Here is an 18,526-nt window from a genome sequence, read left to right as displayed (position 1 = left end):
GATATTTTTACCTTAATCTGCTCTTTTGCTTTTCTCACGCAAGAAGTTCAACAGCTTTGGAGCCTGTCATCCCAGAATCTGTGCCTAGTAAAGAATCAGTGATGAAAGCTTGATGCCGTGGATCTATTTTTATTAAATACCTCCTTTAAATTCGCCTGTTATTGTAGCAAAAACCTCCATCCCAAAGCCATTAACCTGATCATCAGGAAGGGAATATTCAGGGACAAACACTCACAAACAAACTGTTCCTGAAATGGCTCTCCAATTTATCATCCCTGTCTCTGACTGGGAGCCTGTGTTGACTGGGTATAATCTGACAAGGTAACAAAGCTACTGAAATAATGCAAGTACAGTTACATGAATCCATGTATTATGCTCTCCAACCACATTTCTGTTTGTGTGACAAAATCCATGATGTAGATTGGCTTTTTGCCACTTTCTACTCCCTGTAAAATTACCTCATGGGCTGCGGGCAAGTAGATGCTTCAAAAAAGTCTCCAAAAACCAGAATAAAGGGAGTAGACCAATGATTTTAGAAAGAATTGTGTGTAAGGAAAGGTCCAGAGTAGAGCAACAAGATGATAAAACCTCAGAAACAACTTGGATCTGAGGAATAATCGAGAAGATTAGGCATCTTCAACCTGGAAAATAAGTGACTGAAAGAAAAGGTGGTATAAGACTGCAGACATATGAATGGTACACAAAGGTTGTGTGAAGGATGAGGGTGCAGACTAAAGATTGCTCTGTTTCTCTAGGCCAGGGAAAAAGTGAATCCTGTGAAAGAATACCCTTAGTTTGCCTGATCCAGGTCTGTGATAGAGGCAGAACTGAAAAAAAAGTCATAATACCTGTGAAAGAGGTTTCATTATATAGTGACTAGTTCTTATTGATTTCATAACCAGATGGAGGAGACATTTACTGAAATGTAGATATTTCCAGTGTAGGTGGTTATATCTGAACTATGTCCTTCCAAAACTTTCTTAAAAGTGAATGGAGAGTGAGTCAACCAAGTGAAGTCTAAGACATGTTTCATCTCATCTTAAAATAGATATATGAAATAGATCAGATTAGAACTCTCAACAGGCCTGTTTTGTTCCATGGGCTAGAGAAGAGAGACCAAGATTCAGGTGTAGAAATTTGCACAGTTATTAAGAGCAGTGAGATCAAACTTTCCATCGTGTTTGACAGCTCTGGGGGTTGATTTCTGTGGCTTTCATGGGCTGTTGGACTTCAGCTGTCCTAGAATAGAACAGGAGTTGTGGAGACACCAAAACTTGAGATGTCCCCTTCACTCTGAGATGTCCAGTTCAATGTGGAGATGGTGAACGGTGAGTGTTGCTACCCGGCTGCTGCACCAAAAATGGAAGGTAGACTATGATCCAGGACTGATACTATCCTGGCTGAGCCTGGGTAAAAGGTTATATCCCTCCTTTCATACCAGTTTCTTAACACCATCCTTCTTAACATCCTTCTCTCCAAGGATTTATTGCACCTTCAACCCTGCCTGTGTAACTTCCCATGGAGTCACTCTCTGACCAGTTCTGTCAAAAAAGCCCAGCTCAGAAATCCCAGTAATTAAAATTATCGAATCAGAGAATAATTTACATTGGAAAAGATCTTTAAGATCATTGAGTCCAAACATTAACCCAGCACTGCCAGGTCCATCACCAAGCTATGTCCCTAAGCACAACACCTGTATATTTTTTGAGCACTTCCCTGGGCAACCTGTTCCAATTCTTGGCCACCCTTTCAAGAAGGAAATTTTTCCTAATATCCAATCTAACTGTGCATTGAGGGTCAGCTGGTTGGAGTGAAGCTGATAACACTTATCCAGCTTCAGATGCAGCATGGCAGCATCTCTGATCTTCAAGCAACTTGTCTGTATTTTGTGTCTTTTTAATGTATGTGTGAGCACAGCTGAAAAAATTAGTCAAAAGCAGTATCAGCACCAGAGGGAAGTGACCATCTGCTGTCTTGAGAGAGAAATCTGTCTTGAAAAAGATTATAGAAACTGCTTTTCCTTCTTCGCATGTGTGCTGGACAACCTGAAAACCACAAAACCCAAATGTTCTTGAGTACATAATCCTGGTAGGTAAGAAGTGTATTGTAAGAAGTTGTATTGTGAGGGCTTGTGAGAAGGACTGAGATTTTTTACCAGGCCTTAGGCAGCAGAGCAGGGGACAATAGCTGTAAACTGAAAGAGGGTAGAATTATATTGGAGATGAAGAAGAATTTTTTAGGTTGAGAGTGATAAGGTACTAGAACAGGTTGCCCAAAGAAGTTGTGGCTGCCCCATCCCTGGAAGTGTTCAAGGCCAGGTTGGATGGGGCTCTGAGCAACCTGGTGTAGTGGAAGGTGTCCCTGCCCATGGCAGGGGGTGGAATGACATGATCTGCAAGATCTGTTCCAACCAAACCATTCTGTGATCCCATAACTCTATCCTTTGATACCTTGGCATTGGCAAAATCTATGATGCTGGGATTCTCCCAAAGAGACAACAAATTTGCTAAAGAGAGGGTATGTAAGATACTGAATAGTAACTGTGAAGTGTCAGCAGGGTTGCTGTATCAGGACAGTTGAGCTTTACAGCAGGACCCAGTTCTGAGAAATGATTTCTGTTTGGTTTTAAGGTTTTCCAAATAGGATTGAGTTGATTCAGTTCCTGAACAGGCCAGGACCTTAACAAATAGGAACTAATAAAATCCCAACCTTTCTGTTCCAGAGAAGGGCTGCTCTATTTTTAGTGAACTTACCTGTTAATAATTTCTTATAGAATTCATAGAATTCTATAGATTCATAGAATCACAGAATGGTTTGGGTTGGAAGGGACCTTAAAGACCATCCAGTTCCACCCTCCTGCCATGGGCAGAGACACCTTCCACTATCCCAGGTTGCTCAGAGCCCCATTCAACCTGGTCTTGAACAATTCCAGGGATGGGGCAGCCAGAACTTCTCTGGCAACCTGTTCCAGTGCTCCACCACCTTCACAACAAAGGATTTCTTCCTAATATCTTGTCTAAATCTGCCCTCCTTCATCTTAAAGGCACTGTTCTTATCTGTTAGTCTATGACCAGTGAAGAAGAATAGATAGTAAATATCTAAATTTTAATTCATTTAATAGACATCATTATATGTTCCTTTCAGTGAACAAAGTGCTCAAGTTCCTCAATATCTGAAAGCTTTCTCACCCTGCGTTAGAACATTTTGAGAATGCAAATATTGCAGCATTAGGGATCAATGACGTACTGCACTGACTGTTCCCTGTAAGACATTCTAATGATGGATCCCCAGCAGGTTCTTCATTTAATTCATCCTGTTCTGAGGAGGAGGAATCATCTACTCTGAGACATTTTTAAAAATAAACTTCCAATATGCTGAAGCCTTAGTGCCTTTCCAAACTTTGAAATTAGGAAAGCTGTGTGCGAAATAGTGGTGCTCATCTCTGCTCTAAAAGCCTTTTTGCACCTCAAATTAGTCAATAATTGCAAAGCATCACATAAAATCACTACCTGCTCTTTATGACACAGCTTCAAAACAAAGCCTTCAAATCTGCCAATTTGTGCTAATGGATGACAAATGGAATCACTGGGGCAGACTTGGAGCTGGTGGAGGTTTCAGTCGTGCTCTGCTGATTTACACCTACTGAAGTTCTCTTCTCTGTACCACAGATGGGGTCCAAACTTTTCTGAACATGTCTGGTCTCTCTGCCTTACTATTAACACTTTCCCACACTCCAGAGTGGGTGTCTGAACCCCAAAGTGTATCTCTGTGCTTTATTACCCCTAATAGATGGATGTAGATGACTGTGGTATTTGTTCCAGAATATATAAAAACCAGCATCTCTGGTGTTTTGGGATCTTCATTCTCAGCATGTCACAATCACAGAATTGGGGATTTGTTTTTTTTCTATTCTATTTTTTACTTGTCTCTTTAGTTTTCTTTCCCCTGTGCCACCTTCCTTCACTGCGGGGAGTTTTCCCATCCAGTGAAAGGAATTTAATCTCTCATCACAAGGTGTGATCCAGATTGTGTTGGATTTCAGTATAAATTTTCAGCTGGGTTTGGACTCTGCAGAGATTTCTAGAAGAAGGTGATGAGAATAGTTTAGGACCATATGTTGCTACAAACCAGAAGAATTAGACGCAGCTCTGGACACAACTGTGCTCACAGGGTGTAGGTTTAAAATAAAACCTGAGATATAGCCCAATCTTCCATACAACTTACATATGAAGGACAAATTAACAACACAATCAACATGGTTCCAAAGAGTCTGGTTTATGTCTAGAATCACCTTTATAAATAACTCAGAGACAAGCTGCAACTACTAATGAGCATCCATTGGGAAGACCAGAATTTCAGTTGTTAATTGTTAACCATGATTGGGCTAATGGTCACTACATGGGGAGCAGTTCTCCTGAGGAAAGGGGAATAGTGGAAAATTCAGGCTCATGATACCTGTATGTATTGGCACGATGTGTTCAAAAGCTGTTGCATTTACTGAGAGTTTCATCTTCCTGAAGCAAAACAATTTTTGACCTGGAATCTGTGGAGTGCTTTGCTAAAGAAAACACTCATTGGAGTCTGGTTTCTGCTGTGTGAGGGGGACATTTCAGAGTTAAGGTACCATCTTAGTGTCATTCCTCCAGGTTTCCCCTCTGTCCCAGTTCAGCTCCAGCAGTTTATCCTGCTTGTGCAATATATTTTTAACTAAACATGTGTCTGACCCAAAAAATCGCTAAAAAATAATTATGAACCACCCTGTAGATCTTAATAGACTTTAAGCCACTTTATTTTAACAGTAAATAAATTTGTATGCAAATTGTTATTATTAACATCCAAACTCAAATCTGGCATCTTTTAATTAAGTATTAAAAAGCTTAAAAATGTTTGTGTCTAGTCCTTCTGTATTTCTTTTCTTTGAGTTAGAATTTATGATTCAATCAGGCATAAAACCCTTCTCATGTGTCTTGTTCTTGTTCTGGTCTTACAGAACCATGGAATCACCAGTGTTGGAAAAGACCTCTGAGATCATGAGACCAACCATTAATGCAACACTACCAGGTCCACCACTGAACCATGTCCCAAAGTGCCACATTTACATACCTTTTAAATCCCTCCAGGGATGGTGACTCCACCACTTCCCTGGGCAGCCTCTTCCAATGCCTGACCACGCTTTTGGTGGTGGAGAAATTTTTCCTAATATCCGAACTAGACCCCCCTTGGAAGGGAGGAATCCATGTTCTTCCTCTTCTGCTTTTGCCCCCATTTAAAAAGTCTGGAAATAGTTAAGTTGCCTAGAAAATTCAGTATTATTTCACACACTACCCTCTGTAGAGCTGAATCCATTTCTTTTTCTGTGGTTGTATCATTAACAGTAAAATATTTTGTATTTCTCTCTGTGTATATACAATATAGATGTACTCCCCAGCTCTCTGCAGGGTTATAAAAAGACTCCACTTGCCCCTTGTGACCTTGTCACCACAAATTGCTTTTAGATTCTGTACCATTTGAACAAACACAGCAATTTACTTTCATGTTCCCGCAACTGCTAAGAAATAAACAAAGAAACAAAAAAAACAAACAAGAAAAGTGGAAAAAAATGTGCTGGAGTATGCAGTGTATGTCCAGGCTCATTCTCACTTTGACACACATTTTCCTCACCTCTGTTTGAGGCTGAAGTTCAGGGAATTCATGCTCCTGACATGCAATGGTTTCTGTTCATTCACGCTTGGAAACATCTGTTCTACTTGGACTCAAAGGATTGAGCTGAGCTGTGCTTGGAGGAGGAGAACAGGAATGGATTTGCTCCTAAGTGAATTTATTTAGTTGAACTGGTAAATAAAAGGGCACTGGACTGAGCAGTTACAACACCAGATTGAAAGCAAGGCCTCCAGGGTTTCAGTTTTATGTGCTGCTACCCCCTTGGACATATTTGTACTATAATATTAGGAAATTAGGAATTAATAATATAATATTAGGAAGTATTAAGAAACAGGTTGCCCATAGAAGCCGTGGCTGCCCCATCCCTGGAAGTGTTCAAGGCCAGGCTGGAAAGGACCTGGAGCAATCTGGTCTAGTGGAAGGTGGCCCTGCCCATGGCAGGGGGTCAGAACCAGATGAACTTAAAGGTCTTTTCCAACCCAAACCATTCTGTGATTCTAAGACAGAGGATGGACCCAGACTTCTCAGGGCTGTACTGAGAAAGAACTGGAGATAATGAACACAAGTGGTCACAGGATAAATTTCTGTTCGATATAAGGGAAAAATTCTGCACAAAATACATAGTCAAGTGTTAGAACAGGGGCCCAGAAGGCTGGGATGCCATTTTCCTTGGAGATTTTCAAAACTGAGCTCACGAGGCCCTGAGTGATCTGATGTATGAACTTAACCAGGCTTTCAGTAGAGGATTGGTTCAGTCATGTCCAGAAGTCAGTGCCACTGAAATTATTTTAGAATTCTGTATATTAGAAATTTATACCTTTGCTTAAAAGCACTGCCTGTTGGGCAAAGTGGACTTCTTGATCAGCCTAAAACACTGTATTCAAAGAGCTTTTACTAAGAACTCATTCTGGAATTAGACCTGCATAGCCCATGACATCAAGAATTCTGACAGGCACACATTGCCTAATTTAGGGAAGAGATATTTTGGGCTTTACACACAAAGTTATAAAGGTGCGCAGTTGTCATAACGTCCAAACTTTTGGATACAGTTGCCAGATACTTTATGTGTTTGCATATAATGCTGATATACATAGTCCATGTGAAAATGAGATTATCACTTGTGACAGAAACTTTTTGTTTGTTTGGTTGGTTTGTTTTGTTTTGGGGGTTTTTGGGGGGATTTGTTTGTTTGTGCTTTTTTATTTTATTTCATTTTACATTTAAAAAGCTTAGGTGAAAGTGAGGAAAGAAAAGCTTGGGATTGCAAAAAAAAAAAAAGACAATTCCCATACTCTTACTGTTCCCAGATCCGGAAAAAACAGGGTAACTACGGAGAAAGTGGACATGGACAAGTGTTTCTAGCAGTGGAGTTGTGTCAGGGATGTGACTTCCCTTCGCAGCTCTGCTCTACATTACCTTGGCTTTCTTTTTGGTTTTCCCTATATTTTTAAGACTACCTCTTCACCAGTTGAAAAACTGCAGTTTAGAAGCCCTAACATTGTCAGGGTCTGTTTGAACTGGCTTTAATTAAAACATTAATTAGTCTGCTAGAGAGAAACAACTTAATAGCAGAAACTTAAATGCTATGTGGGTGTCTGTCCAGACTTCCCTGCTCTGCATGGATGCTCTAGATTGGAACTGGCTTGGGGAGCAATGCTGTCCTCCTCTCTCTAGTGCTGACAAACCATTGCTTCCTCATCTAGAAAAAAACCCCTTGTTTTTCTGGCTACATCAGTTTCCCTTTTCCTTTTTTTCTGGTCAGATTATTTCTTCTAGGCTCAAAGAGATAAACATCAGGTAGCGATTCTTTCCATTTTCCTATCACAACTTAAAATACTCCTGGTCTCCTGTGATTATACCTTCCTGCCTCAAGCTACATTCCCAAATTTTTTTTTTTAAATTTCTGACCTTTTAGCACTCAGGGCTTGCTTAAAATATGCTTCAACCTATATTTTTTGACTGAGAGGTATAGTGCCAGGTGCTTGAGTGATGCAGTGCCAACGCAGATGCACCCAAGAGCATCTCGTGGCTCATATCAATATTCTGTCTAATCCCATATTCTCTGTGACGGGGCAATACAAAATGATATTTAGGAAAAGCAAACATGTCTGGCTACTTTTTGTCATTCATTCCCCTTGAATTCTCTGAACATGATGTATTAAGGATGCTGGAGGGTCTGCCTAATCTTTTTAGTATCTATTTATGGACCTGCTGTCCATCAATTTATTTAATTTCAGTTTGAACTTCTAATCCTGTCTGCCTCTATTCTGTGGCAACAAACTACAGAATTTCACTATCCATTGTACAAAAAAGTACTTTGTTTTACCTAGTTTACCTTGTTTTATTGAGTGTCCCCAGCTCTAACGTTGTGGGATTTGTTACATTCAGCTTATCCACCATTTTCATGGGGTTGTAATGTTGAATCATTTCCCTTATCTGCCTTGTCCTTTATAAAGTGAAGGATCCCAGGCTTTATGGTTTCTGTTTTTAAGGCATCTGTCTCTGTAAGGCTTCATTCCCTTTATCATTTCATCTACCATTCTCTGTGCTTGCCTCAGCTTCACTGAGATGCTCAGATAAAAATCAGAAGAAAGAGAGGGAGGGAGTGCTCCAGGGACCAGATGGGAGACTCCCCAATATTGAAGACCATCCCGATGCAGGTTGTCCCCCTACAGCCCATGGAGAACCATGGTGGAGGAAATATCTGCTCTGCAATCCTTGGGCACCCCATGGAGGTGGATGTGCCCTGGTGGAAGTTGCAGTCCATGGAGAGCACACAAAGGAATAGGCTCCTGTCAGCATCTCATTGAGAGGAGCCCATGTGGAAGCAGGATTTATGGCAGCACCTGCGACACCATGGGCAGTTTGTTCCAGAAGGATTGTACCCTGTGGAGATTACCCACACTGGGATAGTTCTTGAGGAACTGTAGCTTGTGGGAAGGACCAGAGTTGAAGAAGTTCATGGAGGACTATATCCCATGGGAGGGACCCCACACAGGAGCAGGGGAAGAGCATGAAGAGGAAAGAACAGCAGACATGAACTGACCACATCTCCCGAGTCACCACGAGTCAGGAAATAAAGAGTCTGGAATGAAGGAGTCAAGTTGACCCTGGGAAGCAGTGGAAATGAGATGAAGGTGGCTTTAGTTTTTCTCTACTCTACTTTTAATCGGCAATAAATGAATCTTTTCCAAGGTCAGACTGCTTTGCCCATGACAGTAACTGGTGAGGGATCTCCCTCTTGTTATCTTGACTAACAAGTTTCTTCATTTATTTCCTCCCTCTGTCCTGTTGAAGAGTTCAAATGAGAGAGAAACTTGCTGGATACTTGGCAGCCAGATAAGGTTAACACTCCAAATTCATGAACAGTCTTATCCACAGAAATCAGCCTTTCCTTAGGTGTCTAATCTTGAAGGTGTTCCCAGAGCAGACCAAAATGTTTTGGAAATCAAGATTATTTGAATTTTCATCCATTTCTTTAATTCCAGTGCCAAACCAACACAGGATTCTATGTCCTGAGCACTTGAAGGAGCTGATGATTAATGATTTAATGAAAATACTGAGGGAAAATCAGACTTTAATGCAGACAAGCAGTGGGCAATGGAATGTGTACACCATGCAAATTGAGAGAGGAACTAGCCATGATCAACCAGGAAAGGGAGAAAGATCACATTGTGCAAAAACAAGGCAAACTCCATCTTTTCCATTTTTCTCCCGTTTTTTTCTTTCCATCATCTATCCATTGCACGCCCTTCTTTCTTCCAAGGCTTACCACCATCTCTTATTCCATTTTTCGTTGTAGGACAGAAATGTGTTTTATTACAACTTGAACTGGTTAAATAGGTCAGAGACATAAATGATGATATAAATTCTAACACCCACTCACCTTGCAAAAAACAGTTAATTTGCCTCTTATTCCAAAATACTTAACACCTGAGGATTGTTCTGGCTTAAATTTTGATATTGAAGAGAGACTAAGCTGGTAGCCCTAGATACAAGCTTAATTCAGCTTAATTTAACTAAAACCTGTTAGCTTTTATTAGCATTAACCTTTGACTGTGTTAAGATAATTAATTGAAATATGAATGCATGGATAAATCTCTGTAGAATAATGTTTAAAAAAATGAAACGGAGATATTTAACCTTCTCTAGTACACCAAGAAAATGTCCAGATTGTGGTGCCCCTAAGTGATCTCTGAATTTCTTTGGAGCAAGGAAATACTTAATGGCTGTTTGTGATGGCAAGTGAAATAATGACCACTCTGTGCTGGACCAGATGCCACATATCAAACTTCTCCTTTCCTGTGAAAATTTTCATGAATCCAAGGAAAGCAGAGATTATCTGACCTCTCAGTTTGAGCTACAGTTGTGTATGAAGGAAAAAGGCACCAAAATAAGTAATTATTTACTAAGATAACTGTTTGGATTAAAAAGTAGACTCTGAAATTTGTTAAAATTATTGCAAAGGACTGGGAAATTTTGCTAAGGAAGGATCTCTCCATGTGTGCCCTCTGCTTATACTCACTTTCTAAAAGTCAGCAGTTAAGTCTGCCTGGAGATTAGATTGGGTATATCCTCAGTCTTCCTCAGAATTCCTGGTATTACTCCAACGCTGGGACACTTTCTGTCCCTTGACTACTCCAGGACCACGTCAGGGATGGAAGCTCGAGCAGAGAAGGACAGACCCTTCAGACTGTCACACCCATGTGAGAATGGAATTACTCCTCAATCTTGATTCAGGTGTATGAAAAGTGCTCAGGACTGTTGAGTCCAAAACAAAGTCCGAGACAACATTTAGAGATAGTTCCCCATTAATTTAAGACTGGGGAGCCTTGTATGTCACTGCAACAGCTCCATTTTAACCTGCACACTTGATTTTTCTTCTCATGGGTTACTAAGAATATTGTGTGTGGGAGGGAGGGAACTGAAAAACTCCCTGGATTTTATCATCCACTCTTGGGGTGAACAGGCTCCTCACTTCTCCGTGGAGGATGGAGAGGTTCTATAAATTCATGCCCCTAAGTTTCTGTCTATATTTGCTCTTTAGATACCTGCCTTGCTTTTTGAAACATTTTACAGAGAGTTTATGGAGTGTTATTACTAATATTTTTCTTATCTCTCTGCCTGTAATACCAGCTTCCCTTACAGCCTTGAAAACTGCACACAGTGCCAGGAAAGAAAAACGTTAAGCCATAACTTTTAGAAAACACTAAAAAGTGGATGGGGCCTCATTCCTTTTTTTGCATCTCTAAACTGTGTAGCTACAGAAATAGGGGTGCTGGATCTGCTTTTCTGTACTTCCTTTCAAATTATTTTCTTTTGGACTTGACCTGTTTCTTTCTTTCCTTTTCAATCTCATTCTTCCTTTTATTTTTTTTTTAACTCTCAGATTACATTAATTGGCCTTATAAGCCAATTTAGGTTATTTGTCCCAAAACTGTTGTGTGGAATATGACGACATTTCTGTACACTCTTGGTGTGCACAGAATTTCATTACATGCTTTATACATGTAACATTACAGGCAATTTTGAATCCAAGGCCCAATTCAAACCTTTTTGTCATTTATGATCTCTTTAGAAAGCAATGTGGAGTTTGACTGGAAATGACAAGGACACAAAACTTTGATGAAAGTGCTTTCTTTTTCATTCTTTTAGCCACCAGAAAGTCAGGGTTTAAATAGATTACATCTCCCAGTCTAAAGTTCTGATTTAAGCAGTGGCTTTTTTCCTGCATGTGAAGGCTACTTTTGGGTATTTTCCTTGACTATTTTCTCTCACTGTCCAAACCCCCAGGCTGGTTCTTGGCAGGAACACAAAAACACCAGATACCTCTTCCTTAAAGGTATTCACGGATAATCAGTGATTCAAATCCAGAGCTGAGTCAGAGTAAGGGAAAGGCAAGCTTAACAAAAGACAGGAGTGTCAGACAGATCAGTGCAGATCTGGTAGTCAGGGAAAATGAGAATATTGTGAAAATCAGAAAAGTAGGAAATGTTCAACATGGAGCTCTCAGTGGATGGGAAATTGAGCCTGGCTATGAAGACATCAGACCCGTCCTCAAGGGAGGGATTGTCTCTGGCCCACTCAAGGAATGTGTCCATGACTTCAGAGAAATGTCCTTCTCTGTGGTGGGGCTTAATTTCCTGAATGTGAAGCTGAGATAATAATAATAATAATATTTCTTGTTTCTCCTGGCTGTGTTTGTTTGAGTGTCTTTAATTACAACACATTCAATAACATGCAGCACCACTGGACTGCAGCTTCTCTGGGAAGGAGCAGGGAGATTCTTCTGTGTTGCAGAGCTGGTAATAATGAGTTATTTTAGTTGAGTTAAAGATACAATAAACTTGATCTCTGCTTGGAGGACTTTTTACCAAATTCTGTAGTGACAGGACAAGAGGAAACGGTTTTAAGCTGAAAGAAGGCAAGTCAAGATTGGACACAAAAAAGAAATTTATTTTTTGATGAGGGTTGATAAGACACTGAAACAGGTTGCCCAGAGATGTTGTGGAAGCCCTATCCCTGGAAGTGTTCAAGGCCAGGTTGGACAGGGCTCTGAGCAACCTGGTCTAGTAGAAGATGTCCCTGCCCATGGTGGGGGGGTTGGACTAGATGGTCTTCATGTCCAAAAAAGAGCTTTGAATCTGGTAAAGGCTTTAGAGAAACAGTATTACAAGGAGCAGCTGAGGGATCTGGGGGTGCTCAGTCTGGAGAAAAGGAGGCTCAGGGGAGATCTTATTGACCTCTAAAACCTCCTGAAAGGAGGTTGTAGCCAGGTGGGGATTGGTCTCTCCTCCCAGGTAACAAGTAGTAGGACAAAAGGAGGTGGATTTAAGCTGTACCAGGGAGGTTTAGACTGGATATTAGGAAAGTTTTCTTCACTGAAAGGCACTTTAATTAATTTTAATTAAGCACTGCCCAGTGCAGTGGTGGATCCGTACATGTATATGTGGCACACAGGAACATGGTTCAGTGGTGCACTGGACAGTGCTGGATTTATGGTTGGACACAATGATCTTAAGGGTATTGTCCAACCTAAATTATTCTGTAATTCTATGATTCTATCTTTAATGGTCTCTTCTAACCTAAACCATTCTACGATTCTACAATTCTATGACTTCTTCTTGTTTGTTTTCTAGAAAATTAGAACAAAATCTCCCATTCTGCTTTGCTTGCTGGCCTAAATCTCAGGCTGACACTGAGGCAGCATTTCTGCTTCTGTCATTTCAGTCCTTTCTCTCTTTTTAACCTTCAGAACTTACCACCTCACAGGGCATTTCCTGGATTGTTGCAGCGATGAAAGAGGATTTGGGGGACATGGGAGTGGTCATGAACATGTGGAAGACTATTTCTGTGACCATGTCCTGCCTCTTTCAAAGTCTTTTTGGTTCCTGGTAAGGAAATAGGAGGGATTTTTTCTATGTGGATATAGCCAGTGGGAATTATTAACATTCCCAGAAGTCCCAAACACACACAAAATACACAAAATAGGGACATAGGAAAAATTAAAAATTAAGCAGAAAAGTCTTTGATGATGGTGTTGTGAGACAGAAGCCTGGACAGAGGAACATAATCATATTTGCCCACCCCCAAAGACTATATTTCAATGAATGCAAAGCTCCAAGAGCAAGTTACCAGTAGCAGGAGCCACACCAGGGTATATATGGGAAAGCTGTTTCCAAGGGAGCAGTATTTAAGCTGATTGAAATCTGCATAGTTGCAGTGAAATCAAGACAGTGAGAGACTGAGGAGTGAGAGCACAGCCTTAACCTTCTCTAAGGAAAAACCAGAATCATTAAGGTTGGAGAAGACCTCTAAGATCATCAAGTCCAACCGTTAACCCAGCACTGCAAAGCTGAAATAAGCTCCTCTGGCTTTCTGCAAAAACTGCAAGTGTTTGGATGTATCATCCTGTGTTTAAACACCCTCTGGACCTGCTTTATTTTTCAGAGACAGCACATCCTGCAGGAGCAGAGAAATCAGAATTAGATGGGGGAGCAGAGGCAGAGCCCTGTGTCTAACAGGCATCTTGAGGTCCACTTGTTGCAATTTCAGAGCATGAGACAAAGGGAAAGGTCAGTTTAATCCTAAATCTGTGTCCCTGCCTTACAAACAGGCTTTTAGAGAGGGAGAGGAGGGTGCAAGTGCTGCTTTCTTCCCCTCCAGTAAAAAAATTATCTGTAGATGAGAACAGAGAGGATGCGGGGCCTCTGTCAGCTCTTCCTCCCTATCAGAATTGTGCTGACAACATTTCACTCTCAAAGATATTGATTAAATCATTTAAATTTCCCCCTGGCTTAACTTTCTTTTAATATCTTTCAGCTTCTGATGCGCTTCCTAATTCCTGAGCTTCAAGGAAGAGGTATTGTAACATCAAATGTAATGTTCAAATGTCTGGAACACGGGATTTTCCATACTGGATCAGGCCATGAAGTCACACTCGTCCCCAGCCTGCCTGATGGCATGACCATTTTCTCAGTGCAGAGCAGGCAGTAACCAGGCAAACAGTCTAAATGCTGAATTTTCTTCTTGCCTGAAAATAGCATGGACTTGCCTCTGGGTTCTGAAAGTGGAAAATATCCAAAATATCAAGTGATATTTTTCTTGCCACTGCTTTTGAATTTTTGTTATTACAAATCTTCTTGAGTAAAAAATTTACACTTCAGAGTGCAAAATTAAAAGCTTATTATACTGAATTTTATATATATATATATGTGTATATATATATATATAACTCTCATATTGTTGTTTCAGTAACCTCCTATTTCTTTAAATAATTTCTATGTTGGCTTGTGAGCTCTAAAGTTTTTAAATTGCCGTAAATAAATAATAATACATAGTGTGTGTATGCGTGTATTTTCTCACCACAAAAACTCATGCTATGTTTCCCAGTTTAAAAGCCAGTATGGACTATCCCAGATAAAATATATCTCTTTGCAAAGAAATAACACAGGGCTTTTGCTCTTCCAATCATGGTTTTTGAGGGATTTAAGCATTTGCTTTTACAAGATGTATGACTTGAACAAAAATGCAAGAGGATGCTTAAGTGCTCTGTCAAATTTGGGATACCGATGTGATGTCTCCAATGTAAGCAGGCTTAACAAGAAAATCAATGAACTTATAAGAGATTAAGATAGTCTAGTGTTTATTTGTCATAATCCTTCTCTCTCTTTCAAAAATTTTTATTGACAAATCCAGAAAAAAAACCGCACTCCTTTTCCTGTGATAAATATTCCCAAGGAGAGCAAGTACTGGGAGGAGACAGTGGGAACTAGGTGGATGTTCTTTTGCAAATATGATCCAGGAAACTTTCTTGTCCCCACAAACCCTCAATGTACAAGTCATTCATGCATAATTTTGTTTGACCCAGATACAGTCCAGTTCTGAGGGTTTAAACAGTCAGCAGTTGTCAGCTCAGTGCGGGCACTGACCACATGCATGTTCTCAGCACCCAGGAAATCTGAAATAAAGCACCTTAGTTTGAACCCCAGTGAGAGAGAATCAAACACAGTGAGTCATGACACTCTTTACAGGGAGCAAGGAGTGTGATTTATCAGCTATCCAGGCTCAATTGACATTCAGAAACTTGTTGAGCTGTGGTTGCTTGTTTGAAACATTATTATAATTCAAATCCAAGTGCTCCAGCATTAAAAGAAAAAATGACGTGGATATAAGAAGAATCCTTTTTTTTTCCACAGTGAGGACCATCAAGCAGAGGAACAAGTTGCTCACAGAGGTTTTGCAGTCTCAATTGAAGGTTTTCAGTGCTCAAAATCCTGAGAAGTCAGCTCAGATCTCATCACTGACATGGTTTGAGCAGGACCTGTTTGCTTACAGAGGATTTTTAGTTGTTATTGTTGTTGGGTTTAATCTCAGTGATGCTCTGAGGAAGGTGCTAATAGAAATGGTATGAACCTGCAAAGTTAACTAAAGTCAGTAGAGATAAATCAACTTGCATGAATTGAAAGTCTTGCCCCTTAATTTAATTTTCATATGCAATTATGAAGTTTTGTGCATGTATATTGTGTTGCTATATTTTTAATCCTTTTTTTTTGAAAACAAAAATGGCCTGATGTGTCTTCATTAAAATGCAATATTCTGCTTCTGTCAATATCAGTCTTTGAAAAGCCTATTGGTATTTGAAGTTATTGTCTTTCCTCTCTATTTTTAATTTACTTAATTTAGAAAAATGAATAAAAAATAGCAAGTTTTAACTCTCTTGAGAAGAAAATTATAATGCACAGGACTTTTATTCAATCAAATATTGTCATCAGCCAAAGCTGCAATTGAGAAGAAGTGGCTACACCTATTTTGAAAATTTCTTCCCTGACAGATTTGACCTTTGTTGCAATCTTGTTTAAATCACATGAAATAATTCTGAACTGTTTAGAACACCAATAGCCAGAGAGGTTGGCATTAATGGTACATGATGGTGCAGCACTGTAAAGCCCCTTGCTGCACAAATGGAATAGAATTGTTGAATTGCCTGTATTTTGCCAGGTTCTGCTCTAATCCCCCCTAATATCAACCAGACATTGCCCTGTTAGGTTTGAATCCAGTTCTCATCTCCACTTCCAACAGAGGCTTATACAATTCCTCTTTGCTTAAAAACTGTCCTGATTTTGAATCCACAACTGAAACCCCAGCACCTCATGCTCAAAAGCTGAAGAGTGGATTCCACTGTTCTTCTTTTCTATACCCATGTTGACTTTACAATTAAATCCTGCCCAAATTCTTCTGGTCAAATGCATGTGGACAGCCTAAGTCTGATCAGCTGTCACCTCCTCTGCAAAGCTCTCCAACAGCCTCCTCTCTTCATATCTCTCTCTCATTCATTGCATTCCTGTCCCTTTCAGGATAAGTTCTGTGGTCCTATGGGACAATTTTATTCACTGCAATCCACTGGCATTAAGTACCCTGAGCCTTATGCTTTAAAATAAAATATGTGTATTCAAGCTGCACACTGGGAACAGCTTAGATCAGTCCAGAATGATCAAGTTCAATTGCTGATGATTTTATCTGAGAAAATTGAATTTCTTATGAATATTATGATATGATGCACTGAAGATCTTCACGCCTTTATTATTTCCTTGATCCACAAGTCCTGAAGTATTTTTTGTTCCTACTGTTACTACTCCCACTTGCTTGGAGAATTAACATCTTTTCTCCATACTGTTTCTCCAGGCAGTGTCAAGAATGATGCCTGGATTTGTTTCTCTCCCTGAATCCTTTTCTTTTCCAAGCTCATCAAGTTTCATGCACTGAACACAAGATTTGCTCCCCTGTGCACCTCTTACAGACAGACTCTGCCCTTCTTCTGTTCCATGATCCTGAGGATAGAGTCATGTAGTATCTGGGATCATTTTTGATTATTAGAGTCTCACTTTCCAATCTGTTCCATGTCTTTAGGAGTATGAAGGTCCTTGAACACTCTGCCTTCCCAAAGTGTCCAAAAGAAAGGAATTCTTATTTTGATGAGTTGTTGTTTGACAATGTCAGGCTGGTTTATTTGACAAAATCCAGCAGTGATAATGGATTGATTCATTTTCACTCTCCCATCTGCACCAAAAATACCAGTACCCAGGCAGGAGCTGGGATATATTATTACATGAGCTCATGGGACTCCTTCAGCATGAAAATTGCAATACAAATATATTATTACCTATCTCAAAATACACCGAAATAGTCCCACACTCATCACTATGGTATATGAACACCTCTGGGATGATATAATAATGTAATAGATCTAAAAAAGGCAGTGTAATTATACCTCTGCTGCAATATTTCACACATACAGACTATTCATAATGAATACTCTTTTACTTACTTTTGAAAGGGTCTGTTTTCTTCAGTGAGAGACGGTGGGATAATTTATAGACAGGAGAGCTTTTTGATTGGGGAAATTATTAGACCTTGAATGAGGAGCACAGTGTTTACACTTGAGCAATCGATTGGCTCCTTGCTCCTTATTACAATTCCTTAACAATCAATGGAACCATAGAGTCATAGAGATGTAGAATATCCTGAGTTGGAAGGCACCCACAAGGATCATCCAAGTCCAGCTCCTTGCCCTGCACAGGACAACCCCAGGAATCCCACCATGTGCCTAAATAACCTGAATAACCAGTTCAGACTGGTTTCTGAATGAACAGAACCACTTCAATACCTTTCTGAAGTTGGACTGTCTTACATTTTGGATTTTCCCTTCAGCACTGCATGTGAAGCCCCAAAACCGTACAAATTCTACGTGGCCTGAAGGTACAATTTTATATTGTATATTTCCTTATATATAAATATTTATATATAAATGTTTTAGTCACTAATTGTAGCAAAAAGGTGATAGCACAGCACACACACCAGTCTGGCACTGCAGTGCTGAAGGGAGCACAACAAAACTTGTGCATCTTAAGCAGCAGAAACAAAAGAGTGTCTGAATTCCTTAATACATAAATATGTGCCTGTTTCAGCTGCTTACCGGGGAAATGTTTTATAAAATGAGGGAAAAACTCTTCAATAAAAGTGTAAATCCTTGTTCAGGAAAGTATTGAATAGGGGGATTAGTTTTTGCATGTATTTGAGTTTTGCTGCCTTCAGGAGGGCTGAGAAACATTCTGCAATTAAATAAATGTCATCATGGTAAAATAATGCATCTCTCTAAATTGGGAAATGTGAAACGATGGCTGCAATTGATTGGACTCCTCTCAAAGGTCAGATACTGCCAAACATTGGCATTTGGTTTATTTTCTGTTGTTGTTTTTCCAATTGACTTTCCTTTTTGCAACACAACTGTTAAAAATGTCTTTGCAACATTTTAATTCACAAATTTAATTATAGTTCAAGCACCTGCAAGCAGTTACTAAAATTT

At 39.9% G+C, this 18,526-nt stretch overlaps 1 long non-coding RNA gene across 2 annotated transcripts; it reads right to left on the bottom strand.

The window, feature by feature from the left end:
• Positions 1-1,803: 1,803 nt before the first annotated feature.
• On the bottom strand, positions 1,804-17,631 carry LOC113974980. Of its 2 annotated transcripts, none has more exons than XR_003536720.1 (3): positions 17,489-17,631; positions 3,923-4,080; positions 1,804-2,045 (listed from the first exon to the last, which is right to left on the bottom strand). It is a non-coding gene; the product is annotated as an uncharacterized LOC113974980 (long non-coding RNA). The 2 variants fall into 2 exon arrangements; XR_003536721.1 differs by having other exon boundaries at positions 3,955-4,080.
• Between the last annotated feature and the right edge of the window lie 895 nt (positions 17,632-18,526).

This window comes from Neopelma chrysocephalum, unplaced genomic scaffold, assembly GCF_003984885.1.
Source record: "Neopelma chrysocephalum unplaced genomic scaffold, ASM398488v2 Primary Assembly neopelma1_129, whole genome shotgun sequence".
Classification (NCBI taxonomy): domain Eukaryota; kingdom Metazoa; phylum Chordata; class Aves; order Passeriformes; family Pipridae; genus Neopelma; species Neopelma chrysocephalum.
This window is presented reverse-complemented; position numbering and strand designations above follow the sequence as displayed.